Source organism: Antedon bifida, chromosome 1 (genome assembly GCF_963402885.1).
Source record: "Antedon bifida chromosome 1, ecAntBifi1.1, whole genome shotgun sequence".
Classification (NCBI taxonomy): domain Eukaryota; kingdom Metazoa; phylum Echinodermata; class Crinoidea; order Comatulida; family Antedonidae; genus Antedon; species Antedon bifida.
In genome coordinates this window covers 15,284,548-15,303,463 of record NC_136226.1, presented here as the reverse complement: position 1 = coordinate 15,303,463, position 18,916 = coordinate 15,284,548, and the positions used below count along the sequence as shown (strand labels likewise).

The 18,916-nt window shown below is 34.5% G+C and overlaps 1 long non-coding RNA gene across 1 annotated transcript in view; it reads left to right on the top strand.

The window, feature by feature from the left end:
- LOC144844143 (uncharacterized) overlaps positions 1–5,857 on the top strand; it is a 187,905-nt gene extending 182,048 nt beyond the window's left edge. The window contains exon 3 of the long non-coding RNA XR_013612393.1: positions 5,020–5,857. This is a non-coding gene — a long non-coding RNA (uncharacterized LOC144844143). The remainder of the gene's footprint in view (positions 1–5,019) is intronic.
- The last annotated feature ends 13,059 nt before the right edge of the window (positions 5,858–18,916 follow it).

The following is an 18,916-nucleotide window of genomic DNA, read 5'->3' as shown; positions in this document are numbered from 1 at the left end:
AAATGTGATGCGCTATGACGAAAGATACAAAAATTCTATATTTTATATTCGGGTGGCCATACGATGACGTCACAATGTTCGGTTAGCCAAAAATAATGCATGATCCGATATCTACAACTCATCAACTTCCAGAATATGTAATAAAAATAACTTTCACCATTTAGTTTAGAAACTACGACTGTTTAAAAAAAGATATAATTTTGACAAATTTTGAGGAATTTTTGAACTTTTTCATCAAAAACGCACGTAAATTATCCAATTCAACGTGCCCGTATGACGTAATTCTAAGTTGAAATTGCTTAAAAGTTGGTAAAGTTACTAGAAAAGGGTGGAAAAACATAAATCATGTAAAAAAAATTGTTTTCAACGCTACGTGTGCACCGCGCGCGTAAAAAAATGCGCACGCGTGGGAATTTTTGACATGCTCAAAATGACATGAAACGCGTAGAAAGTTGATTAGAAATAGATTTTTCGCATTATCAAATTTTAAACGCGCGTGCGCGCGTAACTTCGTGTAAATCATGCCATTTTTTCCCCACAGTCAGTTAGCGCAAGATATAAATTAAACTTTTGTTAAGTTTCAATTTAAATTGTTATATGGTTTTCGATCTATATTAAATACGCGAAAAATGTGATGAGCAATAACGAAAGAGACAAAAATCCTATATTTTAGATTCGTGTTGCCATACGATGACGTCACAATGTCCGGTTAGCCATATTGATTAATGATCCAATATCTACAACTCATCACCTTCCAGAATATGTAATTAAAAAAAAGTTTACCTTGTAGTTTAGAATATATGATTGTTTAAAAAAGGGCATAATTTTGACGAATTTTTGAACTTTTTCATTAAAAACAAATGCAAATTGTACAATTCGACGTGCTCGTATGACGTAATTTTAAGTCGAAATTGTTTTAAAATTGGTAAAATTACTATAAAAGGCTGGAAAAACATAATTCAATAAAAAAAAAATATTTTTAGCGCTACGTGCGCACCACGCGCATAAAATTGTTCGCGCGCGTGGGAATTTTTGACATGCTCAAAATGTCATGATTAGCGTAGAAAGTTGATTAGAAATTAATTTTGCGCATTTTGAATTTTAAATGTGTGTGCGCGTGTAACTTTGTGTAAAACATGCCATTTTTAGTGCACAAAAAGTTAGCGCATGATATAAATTAAACTTTTGCTAAGTTTCAATTTAAATTGTTATATGGTTTTCAATCTATGTTAAATACGCGAAATTCATAAAATCGCGCGTAAGTCACGTTGCGCATTTCTGACGTCATTCACAATAGGAGGTGCACAACTTCACATGAATGCCCATATGTTGACAAAGTTATGAAATGTTATGTTTACACGTTTTTGAGATACGTGAGACACAAAAATAGAGGAGAAATGCGCGTGCGCGCGAAACGTCTTGTAAAACATGCCATTTTTAATCCACAAAAAGTTTGCTCTTGATATGACTTAAATTTTCACAAAGTGTCAAAACAAAATTATGCTTGGTTTTTAGCCTATGATCAATCATAAAAAATCATAAAATCGCACGTAGGTCACGTTGCACAACTCTGACGTCATTCAAAAATAGGAGGTGCACAACTTCACGTAAATGTCCATATGATGACAAAGTTATGAAATGTTATGTTTACAAGTTTTTGAGATACGCAAGACACAAAAATGGAGGAGAAAGAAAGAAGAATAATATAAAGAAAAAAAAGATCCAGGATGGTTACAAGGAGTTATCCGCTCAATGCGGATAACTAATAAAAAAAAAGATGATTTCATACAGTTACAAGGAGTTACCCACTGAATGGGGATAACTAACTAGACATGAAACTCGTCACTTTGACGAGTTTGGTTATCCGCCGCGCAAGTGGTGAAACATGGACGTTTAACAACGTACCTTTTAACATTAAGGGGATAGGTTGAGGCCAAAAGGAAGCGTTCACATTGGCATTATGACCTACAGGCCGGACAAGCAACTGACAAACAAACCAGAAAATGTAATAGAAATCACATATGAATGGCTCTGATACGAGAAAAATATTGTTTGCCTCCCTCTATCCTGTAAAAATAACGTCTTATTTGGCCTGCTACATTATAGAAATAAACGATTTGGGCTATTCCATTACAGTCGGTATAAACAGTAAAATCTGTTTACATATTACATACAGTGTAGATTAGGTGAAATTACGGGAGTTGCCATTTATTCCAAATTTTAACATGGCGGCGGCATCAAAATGAAATACAAAGATAGCAATTTCGGAAAGATATTATCTCAGCAACAACATATTAACGTGCAGAAGAAATTTGAATACGTGAAATATTGATGCGCGCTCTTTTAAATGTAACTATTAGGCAAAAAATGAAAATACGATTTTTTTTAGTTAACTGGCCATATGATGACGACGTCACATCATCAGATTGGCAAAATTTTCACATGATTTTGTATCTACAATCCAATAGCTTCCAGAAAACGTTTTAATCGTGATTATCACATTTTATTCTTACGAGCTATAACAGATTAAAATTTACTGTACAGATGAAATTAATGCCACACGTAATTAAAATTTTTAGGCATGATGACGTCAAAAAAATTAAAATATTTTTAATTTATGCGAAAGATAGTTGATTGACCTAGACAATATCAAAATCGGAGTGAAAATGGAAAACGGATAAGTGGAGATGCGCTCTATTAAATGTGATGAGCTATGACAAAAGATACAAAAATCCTAAATTTTATATTCGCGTGGCCATACGATGACGTCACAATGTCCGGTTAGCCATATTGATACATGATCCGATATCTACAACTCATCAACTTCCAGAATATGTCATCCAAAAAAAGTTGACTGTGCAGTTTAGAAACTACGACTGTTTAAAAAAAGGCATAATTTTGACGAATTTCTGAACTTTTTCATCAAAAACGCGCGAAAATTGACCAATTCGACGTGCTCGTATGACGTAACCTTAAGTCCAAATTGTTTAAAGTTGGTAAAATTACTAGAAGAGGCTGGAAAAACACAAATCACGTGAAAAAATAATGTTTTTAATGCTATAAATTTGCGCACGCGTGGGAATTTTTGAAACGCGTAGAAAGTTGAATAGAAAATAATTTTGCGCATTTTGAAATTTTAAATGCGCGTGCGCGCGTAACTTTGTGAAAACACGCAATTTTTGTTCAACAGAAAGTTAGCGCATGATATAAATTAAACTTGTGCAAAGTTTCAATTTAAAATGTTATTTGGTTTTTGACCTATGTTAAATACGAGAAAATCGTTAAATCGCGCGTATGTCACGTTGCGCAATTGTAAACATCATGAAAAGCTTCGCTTGACGACGTTACATAAATGTCAAAATGTTAACATAGTTCACAAAATGTTATGTTTGCAAGTTTCAGAGAAAAGCGTTACACAAAAATAATACAGAAAGAAAGAAGAGAAATAAAAAGTTGATGTTGATAACCAATTTCAATGCAAGTACAATAACAATAGGTGATCATTTTATTCTAAATTATCACCTAAAAATAATAAAGATTTTATACAATAACAATAGGTGATCATTTTATTCTAAATGATCACCTAATTAAAAGATGCAAATTCAAGTACTGTATAATATAAAAAAGATACATCATAAAACATAGAAATTAACCTGCCTACAAGTCTTGTGCATTTAAATTAAAATATACTCTTTGAATTTGGCAAGACTTGTCGCACGCATTTCTAGATTCTATGTTTAGATTATTCCATAACTTAGCACCACGATAGGTTAAACTCTGTTTGTATTCAGTTTTTGGTTTTTCAACATATAATGATCCTTTGATCTTGTGTTATATTGGTTAAGGTAATTCTGTTTCCAAGATATGAAGGTGCTAAGTTATGGAAAATCTTAACATGATTTTCGTAATATAATTTTTGCTGCTCTATTTTGGAGAACTTGCAATTTTTTACTTAATGTTTTATTTGATTGTCCCCATACAACATTACAGTAATCAAAATGTGGGGCGATTATTGATTTGTATATTGTTATATACCCCCAGTACCTTTGTACAGTAGTAATGTATTGTAAAGCTGACTCAAAGAAACATGTACTCACTTCGACTACTTTTTAACAACTCTATTATCTATAATGACTCATACAAATTGGGGGTAGTAACAAAGTGCGAGGCAGCGAGGCACGCAAGGAAAGCGAGGCAAGTCAGAAATGTATGCAAGGCATCGTTTTACCATCATCAAAAAATGCGAGGCATCATTTTATCATTTCCCAACATTGCGAGGCAGGAAATCACCGAAATTGAAGTAGCCTAGGCCCTTTTTTGTGCTATAGGAGGGGAATCGCCACAAGGCCGAATCCTCTCAGGGCAGAATCGTTCCGCTACCTGTCTCTCTCAGGTCTACCAGATCGAGGCGCGGGGGTGTGACAAAATATTATTTTCACTCTGCTATGTTCAAGATACATGTTAAATTAATTTTAAAGTGAACACGCTCGAAATGCCAACAAGCATGGCAGTCATTTGATGAGTGTTGCTATAAAAATGATTGTTTATCGAAAGTTGAAGACTGTCGTTCAGATTTTTAAAATATGGCGCATATGGATTCACAACTTTTGAACAGTTTGAGCACTTTTGTGCTTATGATCAAAATATAAATAATTGATTATTAGGCCTATAATATAGCATAATAGTACGTTAAGATATGCCTCACACCTTTTTGAAATTGTAAACTATATGCCTGGCACTTTTGGAAATGATAAAATGATGCCTCGCACAAATATTTGGCTTGCCTCGTATACCTCGCACTTTGTCAACACTCTACCAATTTGTATGAGTCATATAGATAGAATTTAATAAAATAGTTGTTAGAAAGTAGTCGAAGTGAATACATGTTTCTTTGAGTCAGCTTTACAATACTTTACAATACATTACTACTGTACAAAGGTACTGGGGTATATAACAAAATTCAAATAGGCCTAACATTGCAACACAGTAACCATTACCTTATTGTCAATTTTCTTTCAGCTAAACTAATAGTGAGGAGGTTTCAGTTTCTGATGAGTTGGTGCTCAAGGTGCAACAACCAAACTGCTATTACTATGGGACCAGTATCGCCAGGGCAACCGCTCAACAAGATCGCTTTTAAATGCTGGATCACAATCACAAATTATCTCGCACAATGTCAGACAATTTGATTAGACCTACTACTAGCATTAATGAACTACCGGTATATATACATATAAAATGTTTGATGGTATACGAAAATAAATACAGGCTTTACATTCCATTAATGCCTTCCGAATCAGAAAGCTAGTACGTACATTGCTTCACCGGCCATTGTTATTGTGTAGTCTTATTATAAAATAACCAATTGAAAAAAATGCCTGGAATTATCCTTATAGGCCTCTGTTGGTTTGCATGCTGGTATATCCCACTCAAGTGCAGAAACTTTTTTTTATCCAAATTATTATATTTTCACTAGTTATGATGCATCTAATAGTTTAGGTGAATATTATTTAAGTTTAATATAAAGGTAGGACATGTCACGTAAATACTGTCATAACATATAGGTCTTGGATACTAGCTTTGCCCCTTCCCCCAAAAATTTAAAAGCCATTTTTTTTCAAAATCAAAACAGTTGTTTTGTCACTACTAGCCCTCCTGCTCCAAACTATTCATCCATTCATAGAAGCACTGATGAAGTCATATCTGGTGTGACTGTAATGGTCAAGACATGACTATATACTTCGGCTTTATTTGATGGAATGATTAGATTGTAATTCGATGAATTATTCATTACAAATTGTTATATATAAGCCTACATTTAATTATTTTTACATTGTCAATAAAACTAGTATCGCACAGTGCAATCAGCAAAACGATTATACATTCTGCCTGTAAATGTAATAATATCTAGAAACATGTCTATGAAAAGCTGTGCAGTTGCTAGTATGAGTTGAATAAATATACGCATCTTGGAGACATCTGAAACCTATATTAATTGTGTTTCATTTAGTTGTTCCTATTGAACCGGACCCATCAATCCACACCAAACGCAGCGGTAGGATAAACGGTAATAAATTGGAATTTTGGCTAGGCTATGTTAGAAAATCTGAGCATTGGTTCACCGCACATTGTCCAACACGTCAGTCACTTAATTTTCCTATACCGTCGCCCATGGAGGTTGGTACTGTAATTAAAGATGTACAGGAAAATTGGAAATTTTTTAAAAGCCAGTGGCTTAACTACGAAATAGATACAGGGCTGAGCGCTAAGAATTCACATTATTACTGAGCATCATGGGTAGAGATAAAATCTACATGACGTTCAAACCACCTTAACAACAGATACTGTGTTTGACAAACTAGAGGAATACGAATGTTGATATTACAATTGATGAGTGGTATAACGTTAAATTCAAGATAGATACGAGAGCCATGGTTAGTGTCATAGGACACGACCACGCAATTGTACAGAAGTTAAAGCTCAAGAACACCGTCCATTGTTTGAAAGGGCCTGGTGATAATAAACTAGATTTGATTGGTTCATGCAAGGTCAAAATGGCTTATAGAAACATAAATGCAATACAATCTTTGTATTCAGAAACCAAAAAGTGCCACTTTTAAGTAGACCAACATGCGCCTGAAATACTTCAGCTCACAATGTCAGTAATTTTAGATGGTATTTGTGATTTATCGAAATAACGGCTGTAACATAAAGTCTAGCAATAAAACTCATTCATCAAGATGGGCTCTTCTGTTAAATCAATACGATTATGATATACAGTATATTTCGTCAAACGAGATTGCAGATGCTTTATCGTGACTACCACTAAAGAGCGGTGAGTGTGACGTAGAGCAAAGCATATTTAACGTTACCGCGATTGAAGACGACTTTCCGATAACAGCAAAAGACATTGAGAAAGAAACACTAAGAGACAATGTATTATGTAAAGTACTTAACTATGTGAAACATGGATGGCCAAACGTTGATAATTTTGATGACATAAAACCATATGTAAACAGACAACTTGAGCTATCGTGTGAAGGTAATTGCTTACTTTGGGGCTCCAGGGTTATATTCCCTTCTAAACTACGTTCTAAAGTGCTTGATGAAATGCATTGGGAGCATCCCGGAATATGTGCGATAAAAGCCATTGCCAGATCATACGTACAGTATGGTGGCCCAAGTTAGACTGTGATATTGAAGTAGTAAAGAGATGTAATACTTGTCAGAGTATGAGAAATGTTCCGCCTAGCACCCCCTCAATACCTTGGAAATGGCTTAGTAGACCATTTCAGAGAGTACATATTGATTTTTTTGAAAAGAACGTCAACAATTTTTTGATTTTGATAGACAGTAATTCATGGATTGACGTCAAGTACTATCAGTGCTAATACGATCGATGAGTTGAGATTAATTTTTGCCGAACATGGTATTCCTGAGGAATTGGTGTCCGATTCAGGTCCACAATTAATTTCTGATGAGTTTGAAAGATTTTGCAAACTTAATGGGATCAAACACGCTAAGTCCCATTTATCACCCAGCTAGCAATGGTGCGGCTGAAAGGGCAGTACAGGTTGTCAAAAGTGCATTAACGAAACAGGTACTAGATGGCAAGAAGTACACTATGAAACATAGATTAGCTAATTTCCTATTAAGGTATAGGACGACTCCACACTCCACTACAGGACTTACTCCTGCTGAGTTATTAATGAAACGTCAGTTACGTACACGACTATCCTTAGTGAGTCCAAACATGGCTCAAAGGGTCGAAGAAAAACAAAAGTCACAGAAAGTGCAAAGAGATAGTCATGTTAATGAAGAAAGACAATTTAATATCGATGATAATCCAAAGAAGAGAAGTGGTTGAAGGGAGTCGTAACCCAATGTTTAGGACCTAGATAGTATAAAATACATACTTCACACGGTATCAAAGTGATGCACCCTGATCATATGATTATTGATACAGGTAGTACACAATGTTGATGTGAATGTATTTAAAAGTCCTTATACTAAACCACACAGAATTAAGAGACCAAGAAGCAGATTGATCGAAGATTAGATTTATTAGAGTATTGAAGTTTTTAGACATATGCACTGTACTGTACTTTAGTTACAAAACATCACAATAGTATGTACAGGTACTGTAGTTATAGAAGACGCTACTTATACAAGAATACGAAAGGCATATCATTGTTGTTGTAGGAAATTTGCGCAAGACGACTGCACGGAGACGTTGTTGAGACTAACCAAGCAATTATATTTAACAATTATTAATAATTACGATAAACATCATTGAATAATTTCAGATTCATAATTGAGTGAATTAAACAAACTTACGTCTTTAAACAATGACCAAACATTTATTTCTACTTGCTTTTAACTAATGTTTCTTAGTAATTAACTGCAACACACTCACAGTAGCGTTTTCGACGCTCATCTGCCTCAAATCTGTTGGCGGCGCCAATTAAGATTAAACTAAATCTTACAGTTGTCGTTAGTGTTACAATGAAGTTGTACGATAAGAGTTTTATAATGTTTTGAAGTTTTGGTTTCGTTTTAAACAATTTAGTCTATAATCATTAAGGTAGCAGCATTAAAAAAAAACTGTACTGTACTTAATCTGACATAACTCGTAAAATAATACACACTGTCTGTCTTACTTAACTTATAGAAGGAAGTGATATGATATATCGAAATAACGGCTGTAACATAAAGTCTAGCAATAAAAAATAACCATGAGTGTCCGTGTGACTGATTCTGCACGAAAAAAAAAAACATTGTTTTTATCATAACCCACAAACATAATAGTATTGACTAAATTGTATGCCATATGGATGATATTCTAATTCACAGTGAGACCCAACTCAGCACCAAGAACTAGACAGCACTAACGCATCTACGAGAAACAGGTCTTACGCTAATCCCAAAGAAGTGCAAATTCTCGAAAAATACTGTAAAGTTCTTGGACACATCGATCCAGACAAAACTAGAGCAATTTCACGTTACCAAAAAATGTTAGCGAGTCTTGGGATGGTCAACCACCTAGCTGAGATAAGCGAGACACTCGGACAACTGTTAAGAAAAGATACAGTGTTGATCTGGGAAGTGAATCAGCAAAGAGCGTTTGAACATGTCAAAAAGCCAGAGCTACTAGCGCACTACGACCCGAAACTTGAAACGATTGTAGCAACAGATGCATCTCGATATGGTATCAAATACAAATACAGTGAGATGGCCGACGAAATCCAGCTTGTTACGCATCTAGATCCTTAAGCGACGCGGAAAAACGATATGAAGTAATGGGATTCAGGGGCGGACGCAGGGGTGTTGCCTTAAATTTTATACTAAATGTTTTTTCTGCCACTAAATTAAAATGTAGATCCCATTTCATCGTATACAATATCCATATAAGGTTATAGAAGTCCAGGGCTGGAAGAGAATATTTGTAAATTGACAGACTGCACCATAAAATTTAAACACCAGACACCAATACCATGCACAATGTATCGGCAGTCAGCACTTATTGCAGAATGAATTTCTGACTGACTAGTTGCTTGTGAAGGCCAACACACACTATGTTCGGGAAAAAACCCAACATATAATATTTCAATATTGAATATCGAAACGTGGCATGCTATAGGCTTGACCTTTGACAAGATCACCTAAAATTTAAACCTACAATACTTTAGTATTGTATATTTAAGAATAGCCGCTCCATAATCTCTTGCTTTTTTATACTCTTATAACAACATTTTTTAACTAAGACATAATCATTGTTATTTTGTACCGATATTTATAACTAAATGATATTAAAATATGTATATAAAATTAATAATGAACTAGATGGTATGCTCACGTACCATCTAGGTTGTGCCACAGATGGTTCTCGAATACACCGTAATTTCAAATGTACGTACCGCAGGACTATAATACATTGTCTTTTACAGAAACAAATAAATAGACACAATGATTTATGTATTCAATTAAAATTAGCACCCTGGGAATTATTTCCGAAACAGAAACTTGTCACACAAAATGAGTCAAAATTTTGAGGAATGGGGAATAGGATGGGTACAAAGAGGAATAATTTTTAAATATATTCTTTATTCACTCAGTAATGAAATATTTGTTTTATAGGCCTATAATATACCACCAATACAGTAGCACATTGGCGATTTTTAAATCTTTCAATCGACTATGACAGTGACAGTTTTAACACAAAGTATTTAAAAATACTTTGTGTTAAAACTGTCACTGTCATTGAAAGATTGATACAGCCCTGGACTCTTTAGGCAACCCCCTTAAAATAATCCTGTGACCACCCCTGGGATGGTCAACCACCTAGCTGAGATAAGCGAGACACTCGGACAACTGTTAAGAAAAGATACAGTGTTGATCTGGGAAGTGAATCAGCAAAGAGCGTTTGAACATGTCAAAAAGCCAGAGCTACTAGCGCACTACGACCCGAAACTTGAAACGATTGTAGCAACAGATGCATCTCGATATGGTATCAAATACAAATACAGTGAGATGGCCGACGAAATCCAGCTTGTTACGCATCTAGATCCTTAAGCGACGCGGAAAAACGATATGAAGTAATGGGATTCAGGGGCGGACGCAGGGGTGTTGCCTTAAATTTTATACTAAATGTTTTTTCTGCCACTAAATTAAAATGTAGATCCCATTTCATCGTATACAATATCCATATAAGGTTATAGAAGTCCAGGGCTGGAAGAGAATATTTGTAAATTGACAGACTGCACCATAAAATTTAACCACCAGACACCAATACCATGCACAATGTATCGGCAGTCAGCACTTATTGCAGAATGAATTTCTGACTGACTAGTTGCTTGTGAAGGCCAACACACACTATGTTCGGGAAAAAACCCAACATATAATATTTCAATATTGAATATCGAAACGTGGCATGCTATAGGCTTGACCTTTGACAAGATCACCTAAAATTTAAACCTACAATACTTTAGTATTGTATATTTAAGAATAGCCGCTCCATAATCTCTTGCTTTTTTATACTCTTATAACAACATTTTTTAACTAAGACATAATCATTGTTATTTTGTACCGATATTTATAACTAAATGATATTAAAATATGTATATAAAATTAATAATGAACTAGATGGTATGCTCACGTACCATCTAGGTTGTGCCACAGATGGTTCTCGAATACACCGTAATTTCAAATGTACGTACCGCAGGACTATAATACATTGTCTTTTACAGAAACAAATAAATAGACACAATGATTTATGTATTCAATTAAAATTAGCACCCTGGGAATTATTTCCGAAACAGAAACTTGTCACACAAAATGAGTCAAAATTTTGAGGAATGGGGAATAGGATGGGTACAAAGAGGAATAATTTTTAAATATATTCTTTATTCACTCAGTAATGAAATATTTGTTTTATAGGCCTATAATATACCACCAATACAGTAGCACATTTGCGATTTTTAAATCTTTCAATCGACTATGACAGTGACAGTTTTAACACAAAGTATTTAAAAATACTTTGTGTTAAAACTGTCACTGTCATTGAAAGATTGATACAGCCCTGGACTCTTTAGGCAACCCCCTTAAAATAATCCTGTGACCACCCCTGGGATTGGTGTTTACAGTAGAACCGATCATAAGCCGTTAGTTTCATTGTTGTCAAGCAAAGAGTTGTATAGAATGCCACCCCGAGTTTTGAGATGTTCCTGGAAAAGACCATGTGACAACGGATGCATTATCGCGAGCCCCAGTCGACATACCAAACATGGTATATAGAGTAATTGTTGAGGAAGTAGAAGGGTTTGCAAATGCGCCTTGACATTCTCAGCCGAATACACCAAGGACATTTAGGTATCACCAAATGGCGCAAGAGCCAGAGTCTCAATTTAGTGGCCAGGTCTTTCAAGTGCAATTGAGAATATAGTCAAGAAATACATGTGCCAAAAACAATCCTGCAAGAGTTGAACCATTGATACCGTCTGCCATTCCTTCCAGACCGTGGGAACGGCTGGGGATGGACCTATTTCATTTCAATCAGAAGGATTATATCATCATCGTTGATTATTATTCGCAATGGATTGAAATTGCACATGATGATCCTTATTTGGCATTGCTGTCCTATACGTCATCCCCACTACACAATGGTCATTCATCAAGCGCATTACTGATGGGAGCCTATAAGCGATGCACAACTCATACCAGAATTCCTGAAAGATGGAACAGTTCAAATACATGAACGTGAACATTTTAATAGCCGACCAACAGAATTAAATGGAAAAGTTGTTGGTAAACGTAGCGAACAAAGATCGTATGATATTAGAACTGTTAAAGGAATCCTCTGCAGCAACAGAAAAGAGTTTGTTCAAATAGCGAAAAAGAGCGACGGAATGGAAGAACACCAACAGCACAACAATACTTGAATTTGCATCTTTTAATTTTAATTGTTTTTCTTTATATATATAATGTTCATTCTTTTTTGACTGTAAATTTTTTTTTTTTCATTTATTCATTTAGCATCCATTCAACAATACATTTAAAATACATAACAAAGAAAATATACAAATAATTGGAATATTAAAATTGAATAAAACCAAAGTGAATGGATGCAAGGACGACCCATAAAATCGACATGTCAATTTATTTCCAATGGGGTCCATTGCAAGAGAAATCGGAGATGTGAAAGTGAACAAGGATCATAAGAAAAGCATATGGAAATGTGAAAATAAAAAATCACATATAAAATGTTAAAAAGGTAATATAAAAAAAGTACAATAAAAAAATATATATATATAAAGTGAAGAGCAACAATATCATAAAACCGGAATATATAAAATCAGATAGGATTATCAGGGATTAGATATTGATTGATGGATTTTAGATCATTGGGAAAAGCATTCCAGTCCTTAATTCCTATATTGTAGAAAGCTTTAGATTCGATACCCCTAGCTTTGTGAACAATAAAGTTGTATATACTGTTCCGGGTGAGGTGACCATGAAAATTACAGACTCTAGAAAATTGAGAATACATACATAAAAAATACATGAAAAATTTAAAAAACTCTAGTTTCAACATTAAGGTAACTGAGGCTAGAAAGCTCTTCTCGTCCAATATGAAACATATAATTAGCACCAAGAATAAAGCGTGCCATCTTATTCTGATTAACTTGCAATTTACGTTTAAGACATTTATTTAGATTGGAATACCAAGAACAGGCACCATAGTCAAATAAGCACTGAATAGTGCGGAACATAACTGTTTTCTGGAAGATAGAGATAAACATTGTTTATTCCTATAAAAGAAACGAAGCCTACCGTTAATTTTAGAAATAATATGATTAGCAACACTGGAAAAACTGAGCGATTGATCAAGTTCGATGCCAAGGTAGTTAACCGTTGATCTACTGTAGCTTTGATTGTGTGCCCAATAAACGTAACACAGAGCTCACTCACAATACGTTATGAGCAAAACACAATAAGTTCAGTTTTACCAGCGTGCAAAGAAAGCCTATTATCAATTAACCATTTGCTACACATTTCAAGAACTTTAACAAGTTTGATAGCAATAACATCTGGGTCAGTGTGAGCAAAGATTATAGCACTATCATCTGCGTAGAGAAGAAGAGTACAATCTTGATCAATGCATATAGACATATCATTTATGCAAATTAAAAATAAAATAGGACCTAAAATGCTGCCCTGCTTCAGATATTACTTTTAATTTGGTCAACAAGATTAATTAAACACGCCTCAGTAGAGTGCGACTCTCTGAACCCAGACTGATATTTAAAAAGAAGCTTACAATTAATAAAATAGTTATTAAGTTGATTGGATACGCACCTTTCCAGAATCTTAGAGAGGGCTGGGAGAATGCTAATTGGTCGGTAATTTTCCATTCGAGTTCGGTTCTTTTTTTTGTGGAGGTGAATAATTTTGGAAACTTTCATAGAGTCATTTTTAGAGATAGAAATGTTAATAAGATGGGTAATAATTGGCGTCAGCGTCTCCGAGCCATCTCTCAAGTATCTGGAAGAGATCCCATCTAATCCAGTACTAGTATGGGTTTTAAGTCGTTTTAGTTCCTGTAACACATCATCAGTAGAAACAGGAGACAGTTTAAAAGAATTATTGATATTAGAAAGGTAAAACGACTTAAAGGCATCAGACACAGTACTAAAAATTCCACTGCTCGAAGCAAGTTTATTCACAAGGGCAGATGCTACACCAGTAAAATAAACATTAAATTGATTGGCGACATCTTTGGGGCTAAAAAAGCTTTTATCATTAGCTTCAATAATTATTTTAGTTTTAGACTTATCTTTTTGTGAGAAACCAAGATTCTTAAGGTTATTCCATAGCTTTTTTGGGTTATCTTTAATTTCTTCAAGCTTATCTTTAAAAAAGGATGACTTTGCCTTTTTAACCATTCGTTGAACCTGATTACGTTTAACACAATAATTCTTGTATAATTCTTTGTTAGATTTATCTTTTTTAAATTTAAAAAAAAATGCATCTCTAAGATTAATCGCGTTTATAATGTCATCATTAAGCCATGGATTAACTTTTTTCTTTAGGCGAACCTGTTTTAAGGAAGTAAGGGCGTCAGTAACATGTTGCATTATTGAGATAAATTTGGACCAAGCAGTATTTGTATCATGACAATTCAGAACATCTGACCAATCAGTTTCTGCAAGCTTATTATTTAAAGCCTCAGTGGAGTAATTTTTCATGAATGATCTCGGAGCCAGGTGTAGTTTTGGAGATGGATTCTTCCAATTTATCAACAAAATTACATTGTTTCGGTGGACGGTAGAATGTGCAGATACTGATTGGCTTTGTCTTTGGAAGAAGGATGTCAACCCAAATAGCCTCCAAACCTTCTATTTCTAGGTCAGTCCTTCTGGTGAAAACCCGGTTGTTACGGATATACACACAAACACCTCCTCCTTTGCGATCCCTGTCACGTCTCAGAATGCTATATCCATCTATTTTTATCTCATTTATATCGGTGATCCAACTATCCAAGTGTGTTTCAGAAATGGAGATGTTGGTAGCATTGGTTTTATCTGCCAGAAGAGATATCTCAGGAACTTTTGGTGGGAGATGAAGACCTCTTTTCCCAAAAAGCGAAAAATAATAATTTGAAATATCATTTGATATGTTGTGAATTATCTGCATTTTCATTTTCTCCATCGGTGTTGCTCGAGTTTGCAAATGGAAGTTTTTTACCGAGGCAATCGCAGAATAAGAAATCAAAGGATTTACCAAAAAGTCGGCGATAACGTTCGGCAGACATTGACCCATTAGTGCAGTTGATGTGGGTCCAGCTTTCACATCCGTCGCAGCTAATTGCTTTGTGTCTGGTAGTACTTTATGACAAAATCTGTTACATTTATTCCTTACTGACCTGCCTCTAGGCCCGGGATTTATTTCAATACCTCCGCTTCTCAACAAACAGATTATTTGTATTAATACTTTTAGCAGTAGATAATAATTGGAGTGGATACTGACTGAAGACTGGTGCTTTTGAAACATTAATGAAGTAGCAAGGTGTATGCGATTTGATATATTCGCAGCTGCATTCATCAACAAGAGACATCAGATCCAGACAAGGCTTTAAAAGGCCCTTGCTCAGGCATATAAGGCCAAATCAACGAGTGCTGGTCAACCCATACCCAAACCAACCCGTACCCATGCCAACTCGTACCCAACTTGGCTAACCCGTACCCAAATAATTGGTCAACTCGTACCCACTTTGGCTAACCCGTACCCAAACCAACCCGTACCCATGCCAACTCGTACCTAAATATTTGGCTTACTCGTACCCAAGTATTTGGCTTACTCGTACCCATTATTTGGCTTACTCGTACCCATTTTTGGCTTACTCTTACCCATTATTTGGCCTACTCGTACCCATTTTGAATAATTACTTGTAATGATTTGATCGGCGCAAATCTAGTGGTATGCTTTTGCCGTATGAATATTTTTATATTTAAATTGTTTTTTTATTTTACAGGTCTCGGTGAAATAAAAAAAATAATGACCATTGATTTGATTGTAGACTTCGTTTAATTAGGCATATATTTGTTAACATTTATTTAAATGTAGTATTATAGTTTTATAAACGTATGTTTTATGTGTCTTTTTTATTTACGTAAGAGAACATTAATTAATAAAAAAATATTTTAACTGTTGTATAGTTAGTATTACAATTCAATTAAGCCCAGGTAAAGTACCAACAACGTATAATTTTATACTTATCAATTTTTATTCTTTTATTTTATTCTAATTATCTTCCCTGATTACATTCGATCAAGTAATTATTATTTCTATTGTATTGGTATATTTAAAATTGGTTGAATTAACAACGCCCTGTTTTAATCAAAAAGCCTGCTGGGCTATGGGGTCGAATTACTCGTAGATCGTGTTTTTGCTGACCGGGATTAACCCTTTACAGTATTATAAAAAACATGCATTTATAGGGCCGGCGTCAAAGAGACGACTCAGTAATGACGTATGATCGTTTTCCATATATTTTATTTATTAATAATTCAGTGAAATGATCATATACACGTACTGTCGTACTGTAAGGCAATTATTAAACATTTTGGCAGATTTTCTTCTATAACAGCTACGTACGTGTTTTTGCTGAATGGGGATTCCTCTTTAATATTAAAAAAAACGCATTTGTACGGGTCCATTTGTAGTGTGTCCAAAAATAGACAACGCAATGTGGCGTATGATCGTTTTCTATTTATTTTTTTTCTTAAATAATTCAGTAAAATTATCTGTTTGTTTACGGTAATTAAACATTTTTGGTAGATGTTTCCTCAATAACTTACAGCTGATGAGGGATTCCCTTTTTTTAAAAAAAATACGCATTCTATAATGTGTCAAATAAGACAAATGAATGAACTACGATCGTTTTTCCATGGCAACGGATGTAGTCTTATTTACTAAAATAATATAAACGTTCTGAAGGCCTACCTACACGTGTCTGAGTACTTACGTATCTGTCAGCGATGAGATGATTTTTTTACGTTTGTAGTATTTATTTTGGTTTTTAGTCATAATAATACAGTAATAATCATAAAATGAAAACGTAATAACAGCAAATGTCGTCGTTTGTAATTAAATGTTAAATTATTGGGAGGTTACCTTTTATTATTACTCTCACATCCGTCATTGTATACTAGATAAACGGCAATAATCTAATCTACTACTAAGATGCTCATAGCAGCAATGAGGCTGGTATCCACTTAAATAGTTTCGTGATTTTAAAATACGAGTGACTACTTAAAAATGTATTATTATTTTCGAAATGTTAAAACAGTTTAATATTTTCCAAAACTTTCCAAAACAAAACAACAAAAACCATTCTTTTTAAAACGATTTTCAAAAAGCACATTACTTCATTATCTGTAAAATAAAATGAAAATACAAATTATGTATAAAAGATATTCATGTTTACTTTTAATAATTCAAGTTTTCATCATCACAGTGGGTATTTCAATGTCTGTGTACTACTATTCGTAGAAAATAATAGATTAATAACTCATAAATGAAAAAAAATAGAATGCAGCACAGCCGACCACTGACATCTTCCACAGAGCCATATAAAACAGCGCCCTCAAGTATTAACTTGACCAAATACGACGTACGCAAATACGGTGAAAGCTGTGCTTTTTTCGTACGAGTCTGTACATATTATTATACTTTTTAGGTCAATAGTTTTTGCCATTATAATATCGAACATATGATTGGTATCTAAAAATTTAATAAAACTGGGTTTAAATGTAATATAAATATACTTTAAATAGCATTAAACTTGGGTACGGGCCAGCCAATGATGGGTACGGGTCAGCCAATGATGGGTACGGGTCAGCCAAAATTTTGGGTACGAGTAAGCCAAAATTTGGGTACGAGTTGGTGGGTACGAGTTGGCATGGGTACGGGTTGACCTGTATTCCAAATCAACTGACCTGACACAAGGCCTAAGATAATGTTTTAAAAGCAAGATTCACGGAGTTCCTTTTCTAGCAAAAATACAGTTACACAGTTTATCAGGATTCATTCAAACACATCTGAACAAACAAAATTAGAAATCACTACTTCAAAATTTGAGATTTTAGTCACTTTCAAGACAGACCATTACATGCTGTAGTGTGTAGTGTTGCTTAAGCTGCTAGATGATAAATCAGACTAGCAGTAACCCTAGCTGCTGCACAGTCTTTTTCTGCCTTATGTATTTATGGCCATTGATTTTGTTATACACGTCTGCCTTAATAATAATTTGCATGGGATGATTAAGTATAAAAGCGCAATACTGGATATGGGATATGAAAGTGACAACGTGCATGAGAGGTCCACGTTGAAGTATGTCAATCAGTCGGCAGATTAAAAAATGTTAATGATAAAATATGAATATGAATTAAGTTATAGAATAATAAAACTACAGCTGCTTACAGACACAAAAATTAAATGATGCGCTCGGACACAAACTTTTAAATTTTGGGTGTATTTTTCGTAGATATTGTGTGGAAACACTGTAACACCCATTTGGATTTGTGTTATTTGTGTGTTTTTTTTGGTTATCCGCACTTGGCGGATAACCCCTTGTTATTGTCAGGATCTCTTTTTTTTTCTTTTTTTTTTTTTTGGTTATCCGCAACCGTAAGGTTTTGCGGATAATTGGTTATCCGCAACCGTAAGGTTTTGCGGATAACCCTTGTTATTGTAAATATCTTTTTTTTTTTTCATCTTCTTTGTTCTTCTTTCTTTCCCGGAATTTTGTTGCACGCATATCTGTCATCCTTGTCAACATAAGATTGTATAACTTTGTCATAAGATTGACCTGTAGCTGTAGATGTGCAGGAAACTTTGTTATATGACGTTAGAGTCG